This window comes from Papaver somniferum, chromosome 8, assembly GCF_003573695.1.
Source record: "Papaver somniferum cultivar HN1 chromosome 8, ASM357369v1, whole genome shotgun sequence".
Classification (NCBI taxonomy): domain Eukaryota; kingdom Viridiplantae; phylum Streptophyta; class Magnoliopsida; order Ranunculales; family Papaveraceae; genus Papaver; species Papaver somniferum.
The window spans coordinates 94,178,926-94,192,988 of NC_039365.1; the positions used below are offsets into that span (position 1 = coordinate 94,178,926).

At 35.7% G+C, this 14,063-nt stretch overlaps 1 long non-coding RNA gene across 4 annotated transcripts; it reads left to right on the forward strand.

Annotated features, from left to right (window-relative positions):
- The first annotated feature begins 3,251 nt into the window (after positions 1–3,251).
- LOC113302114 lies at positions 3,252–10,414 on the forward strand. Of its 4 annotated transcripts, XR_003336653.1 has the most exons (5): positions 3,252–4,867; positions 5,524–5,590; positions 6,711–6,848; positions 7,816–9,462; positions 9,545–10,414. It is a non-coding gene; the product is annotated as an uncharacterized LOC113302114 (long non-coding RNA). The 4 variants fall into 4 exon arrangements; XR_003336654.1 differs by having other exon boundaries at positions 5,524–5,672; positions 7,816–10,414; XR_003336651.1 differs by having other exon boundaries at positions 7,816–10,414.
- Positions 10,415–14,063: the final 3,649 nt, after the last annotated feature.

Consider the following 14,063-nt stretch of genomic DNA (forward strand, 5'->3'; position numbering starts at 1 on the left):
ATAACCTTGAAAAGGCTGATGTTCCCAACCACTATTCACATTATGGTCAAAGTAGTAACGTCCATTTTGAAACTCAATCGGATTTTCGTTGTATTGGCTATCGTAATACCAGTTCGACATTCTATTGCAGGGGTGTGAGTTGTCACACAAAATAAAACCCACTGACAGGGGATTCGTGGGTGGATAGAGTCTTACCTCCCGTACCAGACGGGCGATGAACCGTTGAAGTCGACTCAGGCCACCGACTTCGATGTCAGTGTACGAACCCGAGGGGCCGAGACACTATCGTAACTGTCGTCCTTCCCTGCAATCAGTTTATTTAATCTTAACCCTTTCGTAGAGTTTTAAAAAATAATGTCCGGTCCAAAAATAAAGTCCAAAAAATGTCCAAAAATAAAAAGAAAAATTACAAAAACTAAAACCCTATTTACAGTTTCTAAAAATAAAACAAAATAACTATATACAAAATATTCTTCTTCACTCCTTTCGGATTCCTCTTTTCTTTCCTTCTTTGGCGATGCTTTCCTTTTATAGCACTTTTTCTTTCCTTGTAGCTTCGCTCGAAATCTGAAAAGAATCAAAAAAATACCAAAGGCGTAAAAGAGAACAAAAATTCTAAAAGAAATAAAATAAATCTAAAACCTAAAACCTAAAACAAATCCGCGTCGGCTGCGCCAAAAATTGATGTAATTTTAATTGTTGTAGAAAAAGTGGTAATAAGATTCGTTCAACTCGGACTCGATAAGATTGGGTTCTAGACTTAAAATAAAAATAGAAAATATATATGCAAAAGGTTTGTCACAATGTCGAGAGAGACTGAGACTCAGGATTCCACCAAATTCCATTCATGCGACTCAAATAATAATTCCAATCAATTATAGTTCAAATAATAAAAATATGGACTCTTATTCTTTGCCAAAAATAGATTTTTGAAAAGCAATGACTGTAAATCAAAAGCATGATGTATCAAAAATACATAGACCAAGCATACACCATCAAACGAAATCACACCCATTCAATAAAAATCATAAATCGATTAAAAATCAATGCAAATAGTCATAAAAAAATTATTAGAATTACCACATGCGTGAAATAGGGCTTCCTCCGTCATCCCAGTGTTTGGGTTTAGCTTCTCATATCAAAAACAGGCTCAAAAGAATAAATCATGGCTCAAAAGTTGTTTTTATTGAAGAGATGATATGATTCAGTGAATATGCAACGACGTACTGGCGTTACAGAGTTCACTGTTACAGGAGGTGTGGCTAACTGAAGATAAATGTGGTTGTTCAGCTGTTACAGAGAGAATACTGTAGCACTGTTGCGAATTTGAGACGCTGTTCTTCGTTGCAACGCTTGTTCTTCAGCAACAGAAGCAGAGACAGGCTTCCTGTAATCTCCGATTCTCTCCTCCTGAGCTCTCCTCTCTACCCCAAACTCTCGACACCCCTTCTTGAGACCCTGGGAAACCTATTTATACACCACAGGGCGATTAAATCTCTCCCAAATCGCTTCGAAATCTCTTCTTTTCTTCCTTGGCAGTCACGGCAATAATTCCTTCCAGAAATTGTTTTACGCGTTTCTGAGCTTTCCCACTTATCTCAAACTCTTCCTTAGATATATATGTATCTTTGGAAAGAGTTTCTTGCATTTAATCTCTCTGAATGTCCAAAAACAAACTCGACAGGGACCGTGTTTCCTTTTTTACTCTGTTTCCTTTTTCTGGCAATTCCAGCCCAATTCGATCGATACAAACGCATGTATTAAACCTGTTTTGCTCTATCAAGTCCATCCCAATCGATTTCCAGTGTTGAATCACCCTGAAACTCGTTCAAATCTTCAATCCAAAATCAACAGCGTCTGCATGCATTTTTCCCGCCCAAAACCGTTTTAAACGTGGAGAAGAAGGATGTCCCCCTATCCAAAGCGAGAGCCCGAATAACAAATGTCCTCCCAGGTGCCTTTAACAACTTTTCGAGCCAATTTCGCCACAAAAGCTTATTTCTCCAAAAACACCTACAAAGAGATAAAATACCGAAATAAGTACAAAAATGGGTACTAACAATATACACAATAGAGATGAAAATAGACACATAAATGCGTCTATCACGTAGGTATAGCAGCTAGATCAGTGTTAACCACTAAATCCCTTGTATCACCGGATACAGAAGTTCTGGACTACCGGATTCTATTTACCAAACCACCTAGTAGTAGATCACTCAAGATGTAATTTTGTTAAACGCATTAAGATTTATGAATTTATTAGGTTGATATTAGTAGTTAGACTCTTAGATCAAGGTCTACTTGCTAACGTTTTCACACACAATTGCTCCACGGAATCCCTCCGCAAGGTCTCTTGTTTTATACTTATGTAAAGAGTCAAGAAACGATTACTTATCCCCTAACTTTCACTAGCTTTAGATTGAGTTAACAAATCGATTTAGCGTGCACTCTAAACAACCTATCAATCATAAACACTCATACTAGTAAAAACAAACGATAATCATGTGAAAACTTCAAAGTGAATTTAAAATAAAACTCAAAACATGTGAAAACTTCAAAGTAAATTTAAAACAAAACTCAAAACATGTTAAGAACTAGGAATTCATCCTCAATCAATAAGAAAATTAGCTACTCATGCTAAGGAGTTAACACAAAGAATAAAGAAAAGGGAAGTATTGTGTGTGTAGAGGTGTAGAAGTGTGTAGAGAAAAGTAGAGAACTTCTCTATTTATAGGCTTCAATTTGCTTGCAATCCTCTTAGGAGTAGAATCTCTTTCCATTAGAAGTCTTCTTTCCATGTCATTGTATTTGTAAAACTCTTCCATCTTCTCTTTTCAAATTCAAGTCAAATTCCTCAAATCCATGAGTCTAGAGAATTCTACACAAATTGGGTCGCCGGAAATTCACTGGTACCACGGGAATCTGGCTAGAAACAACACCGGAAAGTACTGACGGCGACATGAGATTCTTTTGTCGACGGAATATTCTGTCAGACTTAACAGTCAATCTAAAGCAGCCTAACGGTCAATATAGTCAAGGGAGGAGAGTCAGCCATTGAGTCAGCTCTCCAGTCAGTCGATAACTCAGCTGAATGGTCTGATTACTGAGTTGGGTTTCCTGAGTCACTGAGTTGACTCATGTGAATGGAATGCCAGCCGAGTTCTGGCTGTTTCTCGGTCATTTCCAGGCCAAATTTCGGCCATTCTTAGATCCATTCCTGCATACAACTCCACAGGTTCAACAGCACCAGCACTAGACAGTCTTTTGCACCACAACAATTACCAGGAAAACCCATCTTGCCATCTGCTCAGCTGCGATGCCAGACCTGTAGCTCAATCTCCAATTGCAGTTGTATCACTTGCTCTTCTCAGCCTCAAAGTACCACCAGAATTTCTTCTTGATTCAACAGCAAACAAACCCACTGCTAATTTCTTCATGACAGAAACTCTCAGATTCAGAACCCAACAGAACTCTCTGTTAATAATCCATGGAAACACATCTTCCATACCCTGTATTACCAACTCGAACCCACGAGATCCATTCATCATATTCTCTCTCAATTTATGTTCTTCAGCAGTTCTATCATCTCTTCATGTAAATCAACAGCAACAAGAGTCCATCGATTAAACCCATTACGAACTCCAATTTCTCAGACCGTCAACAACACCAAACTCCTCCCTGAGTTCAATTTCTCCTCTTCTACGAACCCATCTTGCTGCCGATTCTCTATTCAGCTCAAACCCTTAAACCAACAACGTTCTTCTCTACTTCTTCATCTCTGTCTCGATTTGTCTCAGACCCATCTTCAATTTCTGCTCAATTTGATTCAACAGCATCGATGTCTTCATGTAAAGTTCAAGAACACAGCACTGCATCTCTATCTCAGATTCAAACTAAAAACCCATTCAATTCACGGTACCACCTTCATCAGTTCTTCAACAGCGCTACCAACAACCACTCTCAATCTCTTGATTTCTCTCATTTTTGATCTGCCTCAGCTAGGTTTCACAACAGCAGCCGCTGTTTAATTTTCTTTCTTCTCAATTTCAGGGTCAGGTGCAAATGATTTTATTTTCTTATTTTTGCTAGAAAAGATATATTGTTAGTAGAAATTAAGTTTAATCCCATATTTGTTGGGTCTTATTGTAAAATGTTTTCTTTCTATCCAAAACATTTCTTTTTTCCGAGTTTAAACAAATTTGAATTCTCAATTCTCTACGACATCTAGGAGCTAAAATATTTTCAGGAACAATAAAAGCATAATTTTTTTCATCTCTCTTTTCAAGCACCCTTTCATGTCTATGTCTTTTAATGGATTCATCAAAAGAATTATTATAACCGTTTTCTTTTTGTTGGTTTTTTCTATTAGTTTGGTGATTACTCTTATGGACCAGTGAAATAACTATGGTTTGATACATAATAAAAAGTCCATGTTCTAGTCCTACCATCCCAGGCCTAGTACTGGTTAGTCATAATTTACCAAATCCAATACGAGTTAGTCATATTCTTTACGATTCAGTCCAAATTGAATTTTTTGATGGCAAATATAACCCTCTTGTAAAACCTAGAGTACTAATTTGTTCGTAATTCATTTTTCACTCTCTTATCGGCGATGAAACCTACCGCGAAGAAGAAGAATCTTCCATTTCTCTTTAATCTGGAACGGAAGTGATGAGAAATCTTGCATTTCTTCATATCTTCATCAATTTTTTTTTATCTTACATCAGTTCTTCTTCATCCAATTTACATAAATCTCAGATTCTCGGTGTTAATAAAGTTTGTTGAAGTGTAAATCCCAGGAGTAAGTTTAGTTGTAACTAACCGACGGACATGAACGAAGAAGATATGATTGAATGTGTTAATAAACGTAAGTTCCATATCCGATTTCAATTCCTTCACGTTCTGATCTACTTTTTCTATGTTCAAGAGCTGTTTTTATTGAATTTGTTATTCGTTTTTCAATTTTGATTGCTAATATATATGACTTTAATTTCATCTCTTCATTTAGATTTATAAGTTTCTACTCAAATCAGCTAAATCTCAGTTTCGTGATTGACATCGACATTGTCACGAATCCCTAATTTAGGATCCTCAAGTTTCACTTGGCTATAAGATATTATGTTGTTGCCAATTGTATCAGCTAATAATATCAGTACATTGAAAGAATTTTGATCCCAGTATCTCGTATATGTACTTTAACTAGTTAGAGTGTTGTATCTACAAACATTTTTATGTTCTTTATTTAGTTGCTAATATGCATTTTTATCACGCATACAACCAGAACTTCTTAATTCGAAGCATCTTCTATGTAGTTATTAATATGCTAATATGTTACAATTGGATCAACCAAATGGAAACGTCAATTAGCTGCATATTTGTATCATATGCAAATGATTAATTAAGTGTTCAGAATTTGCTTGATCATCATCTTCTATCTGAGTTTTTTTTATTGCGGATCACTTCCCTAACTAATATTTAGTGAGGAACATTGTTAATTCATCATCATAAGGGTTTCAATTTCAGTGAGAGAAATGAAGGAAGAATGTTTCATTCATGCTGGAAGAGGAAAACATAGAGTGCGATTGACACGGTGCGTTTGCATACACCTCTGGTTGAGTTGATGCTATGAGTTGATGTTGATTAGTTAAGCACCCTGTATGTGCACAATAAAGGTAGATTAAATCATGTGACTAAATTTTAGTCATTAGTTGAATGTATACAACGTATGGGTTGAAATGTTTATATTAAAATTGGTCTGGTTAGACTTGTTAGACTGCACTTTTGGCTCTTTTAGGATTTCAATTAGCTACTGAGCTTGTGATTGTGTTATCGGATATCTCAAATTGAGTCAATTTAACTTTGATTCCATGTTAAGACGAATTTAGGGATGTTTTCCCTTGAACTTAAACTTAGAAAAATCATAGGTTCTGAAAAAGTTAAGGTCAATCTCTTTTTTCTAATGTGTGGTTGACTTTGTTATTCAGTATGCAAAATAGCTTTGATTTTGCCTTCGTTTGTAGTTGATACTACTTTTTACCAAGTGAGTTTTGTGATAATATCTTGCCATGGATACTTGCCGTGTGGTTTGTTTTGTAGTACATTTTAAGTTAATTTCACCCTTAGATTTTAAGTTACTTACCAAGTGAATTCTGGACTACGTTGATCCATAACACTTTCCCCTTAGATTAAGTCACGTCGTGAAAAGAATTCCTTAAATGAATCAAGAATTTAAAATGTCTATAGTAAGAGCTCTCAAATGTATATGGGTCCAACTCCAACCAAACCGATAATTAAAGCTTTTTCCCTTCCATACCCTTTACTCTCAAAGTCTCTATAATCTTCATGTGGTGCACGGCTTTCCTCACTTGTGTTGTCTAACACTCTTACTTTAATTCTTGCCGAGACACCATAATTCAGAAGTCAGAACTCTAACAAACTTTGTAACTATTTACTTCATATCGGTGATTTTTATATTGTTATGTATGCTATGCTAACAAAATGTTTTTTAACTTAATTTGTGTACATTGGTTATGAATGGAACTTGAGGTGTTAAACTTGAGAATATGACAAAAACAACTACAATCAGAGAAGAAAGAAATGTTCATGGGAAACCTATTGCCTGATCAATGTAGGAATTTGAATAACAGCAATCGACAAACTGCTTTCTAACATCTATTTTGCTGATTCAAGTGGCTTTCAATTTTTCACAGGATACTCACACATATCTGGATTTTTCTTCAGTACCGATTTTAAGTTTTTCCGTAATCCTCATGTCTTTGGCATTGAAAATCACCACTGCTGTACACATCATGAGTCGTCGACGGAGTATAGCGTTCAACTGGATATGGGTACTTATCCTTTTCTTCCTTGCATGTGTTTGTACTAAATCTAAAGCAGGATGTGTATGGCTTAGGTTTTGAATACGATCCTTTCAAACATGCTAAACAAATATTGGAAAAGCTCTGCTGTAAAAACTTCTAAACTGATAGGACACATGAGCTTTCAGTTTCAACAAGATGGGTGTATTTTCCTGTACACCATTTTTAAACGGTGCACATAAAAGTGCACTGTGTTTTTTGTGCTTGTTACAGGAGGTGTATATACATGTACACCAGTTATTGCGTCATACAGTTTAAGTTACAATTAATTACTATAGTATTTAAGTATTGGTAGGTTTTATAATCAATCAGGTAGTAGCTATATAGGATCAGTAGGAAATGTTGATTAATGGGAATGGAAGGGGAGTTATATATAGGCTCAGAAATGGTTGAGTGAGTGTCATTGGAGATTGACGCCTCTGACATCTCAGAATCACAACTAATTGGGTTATGGATGGTAGTGAGCCTTGGGCCTTAAAAGGGTTAAGAGGAAGTAGTAATTTGCTGGACCATTAAGATAACCTCATTTCATTTGCACCTTGATCAGTTTTATTATCGTATTCAAGTTTTCATGCAGTCATTTGGCTTTAGAATCAGTTGGCTATTTATACAGTTGCTTTGTGCAGTATTTACCGGTTGACTGTATGATTAATATTGTCTGCATTTTCACAAATTAACACAGGATAAAAATACCATAACCACTTCAATGGGGTGCACCTACTTTACTTGTTATTCTAAGCTTGCATATCTGAGTACATAAATGTACATTATTGTACACATTGTGCTGTTAATGTGTACATATTTATACACCTTTTGATTAACACGCACCTGTTAGTGTGTACATATTTATACATATGTGTACATTATTGTACACATGCTGCTGTTAATGTGTACATATTTATACACTTGCTGTTAATTTTTTGATTGGTGATGACAGGTTAACACGCACCATATATGATGGATCTGACAAAGTCATAGGCAGGCCTTGCGAGGAAGATCATGTAATGGTATTTCATTTTGTTTATAGGGAAATCAGGTAAAAACATCCTTATTAAACAGTTTTTCATCTATGTGCAGATATATGACATTTTACATAGTAACATATGACAAAAATTACATGTGTACATATTAGTACACTTGTAATATAAGTGTACATTTTTGTGCACATGTGACAAAATTACATGTGTACATATTAGTGCACCTGTAATTCAAGTGGACATTGTTGTGCACTTTATTTTTTTAAGGCTGGGCGTATCTCTGCAATTCAGAGCTAGTTTGGCTTGGCGGTAGGGACCACTGATGAGTAATAAAATATGTCTGTCATTTTATTACTACCAAAAAGTTGTGTGTTTCAGTGTGGAACTAGTTTGGCTTGGTGGTAGGCATCGTAACATCAACTTCCCTTGCTTTTGGTCACCAATAAATGACTACATTTACTGACATGGAACAGGTGCTCTAGCAATTGCAGTTTCCAATCCTACTGAATCTTTTAAAAGTCCAACTTCAATCAGAAGGAAAATTGTCACTTGTGTACATAGTTATACACAAGTTGATTCTTAGTGTTTACATAATTGTACACCTGTTGATCGTGAATGTGCACAAAGTTGTACACTTGTTGCTTTTTCATTTTTGATAAAGATTAAAGTTCAATGACATGGAAGTCCTTTGAGTTGACGTATTTCTTAATTGTCATTTTGAAATTGCGTTATGTTTTTCGTGCTCACTGATTAGTTTTTCTTATTCAAGTTTAATTTGGCATAAAGTGTCAGTTTACGTTACACAATTTGGTAATGTTTTGTATAAATATTCTATTGTGAAACATTTTGTGGTTCTGCAATGACGATATAAATACTTCTTAAGTTGACTGTGATCAATTTAGTTAGTAATACCCCGAGTGAGTCTTATTACAGCTAACTACTTGTAGGATATTATGCTTGAATAAGCTCATAGTGAGATACTAATTTCTTGTCTTACAACAACAAGGTGAGACAAAGTGTTCATATCATATGAACACGGAGCTATGCAAGTTTGGTTTAGCATGTAAATTTTATCGTGCAAATCCAGCTGGTGCATCTATGCCTGCACCAGCAGTTGCACGTGCACCTACATTTTATCCCACTATGTAGTCTCCTTGGTTCCTTCTCAGACATATTGGCAAGTTCCAAGCCCTCGTTTTTTGCTGGTTCATATATATAAGAAGCACTTTTGTGCCTATGTTTCTCCCGCAATGAATAGTTCCCACGTTGAATTCTTTATCCGGTATATGCATGAACACCTCTTCTCATTAATATTTTTTAAAATAATTTATTATATGTAAAATTGATTATTAGTCTTCTTTTGTAACATTCAAGAAAATGATAGTCAATTATATGCGCTTGTTTGGGTATTCGGTTGGCAAACGTGACAAGTGTATTTTCTTGTACACCAGTTATATGGGTGCAAATAAAAGTGCATCTCTTTTTTGTGCTTGTTACAAGTGTATATGCTTGTACACCTTGCTCTTGCTCTTAGAGCTTCAATGGAGGAAGAGAGGGCAAGAAAGGATGCTGCTGCAAGGGATGCAGAAGAAAAAGGAGGTGGACAGGTTTCAAGTTCACATGATACAACTATGACTGAAAACGCTGGCATTATATCTGATGGAGCTAATACATACGATTTGATGGCAGGTCTCATGCTTGTTACTGGTTGTCCTGGGGTTGAATATGTGGTTAGAAACATGATGCAGTTTATGATTGTACATGAACTAGAAGATGTGGTTTTCTGCAGTGAATAAAAGATGTGTTTGGTTTGATTTAGAGTTTATGCCTGCTGGAGTCAGAAAGAAGATGGTGTTACTGAGATTTCAAGGGTGTTAGAACTGTTGATTTTGTGAATATGAGATGGAGACAGTACTGTTACTTTGTGTGATTTAGAGTTTGCAGTGACTAAGCTGATAACGAAATGAAGAAGCGATGTGTATTGTTGCTGGCTGAGCACTTACATGGTATGGATGAGCTGCAGCTGGCTATGAAGCAATTGCAGGTGATGCTATGGGAAATTTAGAAGAATGGGTTTGCTTCTATGTTGCGGTACAAGGAATGGTGCAACTGAGTAACTGGTGTTATTGAGATGGTATAACTCTGAAGTGGTGATCAGGTAAATAAATATCAAATGCAGATGGAATTGCAAAGATGAAATCTGAAATGTGTGATGTTGGTGGTACTGAGGAGTAGAATTTATGTTGTTGTTGGATGGGTAGTGTTGCTGCAGAAAAGTGCAACTAAGATTGGAAAGCTACATAAACGGATAAAAAACTTGAGTTGAATGGTTGAGGTGCTGTAGTTGTTTACAGCAGCAGGGTTAAGAGTGGTTGAGCGCTGGAGCTGGTGTTGGTAATGAGTTTCGGTTGTAAACAGGTGTATTTTGTAGATGTGTACATGTTAGTACACCAATGTAAACTAAGTTTTTTAAAAATGAGAATTATATAGTCATATGGGTACTCTTTTTGTAACTCTGAAAGAGATTTCCAAATATATAAAGTTTGAATTTTGGACAAACGGTTCGAAAGATAAATTTATTTTATTTGATTTATTTTATTATTTAAAACTACTGACATCATCATAAGTCACTTTGGACTAAACAAGAAGGTTATTAGTGTACTTTCCATAAAAAAGGACTAATTTGTACCTAGTTGAATGGTTAGGACTAACTAAGTATATTTGGATGAGATTTTAGACTAAACCGTATTTTTCCCATATTGATATGGGTAAAGGTTACAATTGATTTAAGATGAATGGAGGATAATTGTCCAACCAAACACCTATTACATTCTACTGTGTTTAGCTGCTTTATCAGCCCAACCATTAAAATTCCTATTAACGTACTCAATTTTAACAAAGCTTAAATCTCTAAGAATAAAAAGACAATCTTCTAAAATAGAATTGTTGGACTAGCTAATCTGATTCCCACTTTTATTGAGAAAAGTAATGCATTCTTTGCATCACTCCTTAAGCAAATTCTTTGATATCATCCTGCTTTATCCCACTCAACAGCTTCTAGTAAGGCCATGCATTCCGCTTCCTCTGGATTCAGTGATTGTCCTGCAACTGTTTGCATCCTTTGAACTCCCATGTTTGATTAAAGACAACAATACCGGCACCAGAAGTATTAGTATCTTTATCATAAGAAGCATCGCATTAAACTAATACAGTCATGTGGAAGGTCTTCATTCGAGGGAGCCACATGAGTTTCAACAACAGTAGGGCAACGATTCCGACTAGAAGAAGCAAGAAGTTCATTCGTGTCACTAATCAATCTAGAAGCCAATCTGACAGTGCATTGAGTATTAAGGGGTTTTTGTTGGAAAGTATGGAAACATCTGTCTCTCCAAATGCACCATGCAGTAGTTAAAACCGAGCAGCCATGAGTATTATCAGAGGAAAGATGTTTATTAATCCAATCATAGATGTTAATAGTAGTAGCAGAATCTTGAAGAACCAAATTTCCAAAAGATGAAGAATTCCAAACAGATATAGAATAAGGACAATGCAAAATAAGATGCTCAACAGTTTCAGTAGAATTGGTGTCACACATGCTACAAATGTTGGTTTGATTAGGCTTGAACAGAGACACTCTATCCTTAGTAGGAAGAATACCTTCAATGCATTTTCACAAAAACAATTGGATTTTAGGTAATAGAGAAGCTTTCCAAAGATTTTTATATATCATATTAGATTGAGCATTAGGATCGGCAGGAGACAACTCACCAGCCAAAAGCTTATAAGCTGATTTAACGAAACAATTGCCATTCTTAGCGAATGGCCAAACTACCCAAGGGAATTCTAATGTTCATAATTTTCTGATTATTTTCTTGAGTAAAGAAAGCTTGTACCAGTTTTGAATTCCAGGTGTTTAAATGTTTGTCAATCAAACTATCAACACGCAGATTAGGATTAGGGTAAGAAATACATAAGGGACTAGACATATTTGGAACCCAATTATCTATGAAAGCATGAATATTTTCACCATTTCTAACTTCCCAAATAGCATGATGCTTAATTATACTAAGGCCATGACAAATGCTTTTCCAAACCCACGAAGAGTCCTTAATTTCTGAGTGATGCAGAGGGTGACAATTCTTAAAATATTTGTATTTCAAAATTCTAAACCACAATTCATCTTCCGAATGAATAAGAGACCAAGTTGTTTTAGTCAGGAGGGCAACATTAGTGAACTTTAAATTCCTAAATTCTAATCCCCCTTTCATTTTATGAGTACACACTGTTTCCCAGAAATCACGCTGTGATTGTTCCATCTTGTGGATAAGGTCATCTGGGAGGAGGAAGGAATTCATATGGTAGATGGGAGAAGAATTTAAAACATTATTTACCATGATTGACCTGCCAGATTGAGTCAGGTTCTTGCATTTCCACTTAGCCACTCCATTCGCGAAATGATCAGTGAGAAAGGAGAAAGACTCATTCTTTGATCTTTTCAGAAAGAGTGGGATGCCTAAGTGTTTATCATTCAGATCAACTTTCTTAACATTAAGTGATCTTATGAGAGAGACAAAATGATCTGGATGAACATTCTTGCTAAAGAAGCATCCAGATTTTTGAAAATTTATCACTTGGCCAGAGATGAGACTAAAATTCTTAATGAGAGACATTAAACTGTTAGCCTCATCATGAGTAGCTTTAGTGAATAAGAGACAATCGTCAGCAAAGAGGAGACAGGAGATACTAGGAGCCTCTTTACTGACTTTGAACCCATGAATGAGATGACATTCTTCAGCATGCAATAAATATCTCGAGAAAGACTTCATACATAGAATGAACAAGTAGGGGGGTAGCGGGTCTCCCTGACGGAGACCTCTACTAGGTTTGTATGCAGTACAAGGGGATCCATTAAGAAGAACTGAGATACTCGTGGTACTAATACATTGATAAATAATGTTACACCAAGAGTCAGAAAATCCAAAGCGTTTGAGAACATCAATAAGGAAGGGCCATTCTACACGGTCAAACGCTTTAGACATATCTAACTTAAGACCCATAATACCACATTTGTTTTTTTTCCTCTTCCTTTTCATATAATGAATTAGTTCTTGGGTAATAATCACAGTATTCTGGATATTCCTATTCGGAACATACGCAGATTGGAATGGTGATATAATTTTGCCCAATGATTTTAGAGATTATTTTATCCTATTAACAATGATTTTAGAGATTATTTTATAGCTAGTATTGCATAATGAGATTGGCCTAAAGTTAGCAGGAGTCACAGGATTGTTGACTATAGGAATTAGAGACATAAATGTATGGTTCATTTCTTTAAGCAAATCTTTAGAGTGGAAAAAACTTTGGACAGTTTTGAAAATATCGTTTTCCACTAATTCCATGTTTTGTTTATAGAAGCCTGGTGGAAATCCATCAGGCCCCGGGGAAGACCATGAAGCCATTTGTTTAATTGTGTCTCTAACTTCTTGTAAAGTAATGGGACTCAATAATTTGTCATTGTCCGCATTAGATATACAAGGATCTATGCAATTCAGAAAATCTCTATTACGAAAAGGATTGGACGTAGTCCCAATAGAACTAAAGTGATTAACCAATAGATCTTCAAGTTGATTCCTATCCTTAGACCATTGGCCATTGTTCAATTTAAGGGAACTGATATGGTTGAAATGCCTTCTTCTATTAACATAAGTATGGTAGAAGTTGGTATTTCTATCATGCCCTTTTATGAACTCGACTCTATAGACTTTTGAGCATAAAATTCTTCTTGGATTTTTTGCCAATGCTCCAACTGTATCTCAACTTGATTAATAGCCCCAATATTCTGAGTAGTATTAGCTTCACTATTCAGAACTTGTAGTTGAGTTCCAAGAGATTTGACTTTATGATCAATATTACCAAAGTGCGAAATATTCCAATTTTTCAGTTCAGTTTTCACATTTCTAAGTCTATTAGAAAATTGAAAGGCATGAGATCCTCTAATAGGTATAGAAAAAGCATTCTTGATTACTGAATGTGAGGAAGGGTCATTGAACCAGCACTTATAATATCTATAGGGCTTTTTACCTTGATTAAAAAGAGTGTTCGTAACCAAGATAATTGGTAAGTGGTCTGAACCTATAAAGTCAATATGAAAAACTTTTGAGTTCGCATAATGACTCAGCCACAGACCATTTACTAGAGCCCCATC